Consider the following 1351-nt stretch of genomic DNA (forward strand, 5'->3'; position numbering starts at 1 on the left):
GAGGGGATGGGGGCAGAAAGTGGAAATGAAAGCAGACAACAGAACATTGCTAGAAAGCAGGAAAGGAGGTGAAAGGAGACAATTTTAGAGAAGAAAATTTTTTGTCGCTACCCGGATTCGAACCCGGGACCTTTGAATGAAAGGCCAACACCTTAACCTCTAGGCCACGAGAGCCCCCTCCTCCTACATCTATGTAAACGGTTGATTTTGATTGGAAATGTTTGTGTGCTTGCTTTATTCCATGCGTGTGTGTTAAGTGCATAGAGTTATCTCCTTTTTAAACCTAGTCGTGTAAATCTATGGTTATGCGTCGGTGGCCTAGTGGTTAGGCTCTCGCACTCGCAACCGTAAGGTCGTGGGTTCGAATCCCGTCAGGGGCCCGACGTTGTGTCCTTGGGAAAGACACTTTACACGAATTTTCTTCACTTCACCCAGGTGGGAATGGATATCCGGCTATAGACAGCGAAAGATTTTGTCAGTTTGTTAGTGTTTGAGCGCTTAAGCAGCTGCTTGCACTGGTTGTTTCCCTGGAAGCTGAGAATGTTTCGGGGTGTTCTATGGTCTGCTGGGGTAATAATATAGTGTAAAGAGCATAGAGCCTGCTGTTGAGCGGGGATATGTGCTGTACAAATGCTATTTATTATTATTATAATTATAGGCTTATTGTTTCGGATTCTCTCCAGATTTGGTCTGTTTGATACAGCGTCGATCAGTGGAGTGGTATCAATTTAGTTCTACAGACTACTATTAGCTACTATTATTAAGTACGAATTTTCAGTGGAAGGAGACCATGTACCCAAGAGTTCTAGGCGTACGTGTGAAGGGAGGATAGCAAAGATACAGGTATAAAATGTGTGTGTGTGTGTGTGTGTGTGTGTGTGTGTGTGTGTGTTCCCGGTGTCTATCGGTCTGAATCAGTGTGTATACTGTGACTGTCTGTTTTTCACTACTGATCTCTGACTTGCCGGACAAGTGAAGGATGACGCAAAAAGTAATCACAATTTCCTATTACATACTACGTGAAGGCTTACATGTCGTTCTCTTCAAACACACAAACACATTCACAGTCTTGTGAAATACTTTTTTTTGTACCTGCCGTTGTCCTAAATCTCTATAGTTAAAAACTGGGACTTCTTGTCACAATCAGTCGACAAAATTTGTCAATAGTGTGTAGCTTACTCTTAAAATCTCTCAATTTCCCAGCGCCCAGAACCAGATTTCTTTTCATGTTTACATTATGTAGATTTATATCAAATAGAGATGGTATTATTTGAAAATCTATCTTGTGTTGCAAGGTGCCATAAAACTCTTACTAAAACTAAAAAGATAGGTTACATATTATATATATATA

The sequence above is a fragment of the Aplysia californica genome, unplaced genomic scaffold (genome assembly GCF_000002075.1).
Source record: "Aplysia californica isolate F4 #8 unplaced genomic scaffold, AplCal3.0 scaffold01253, whole genome shotgun sequence".
Taxonomy (NCBI): domain Eukaryota; kingdom Metazoa; phylum Mollusca; class Gastropoda; order Aplysiida; family Aplysiidae; genus Aplysia; species Aplysia californica.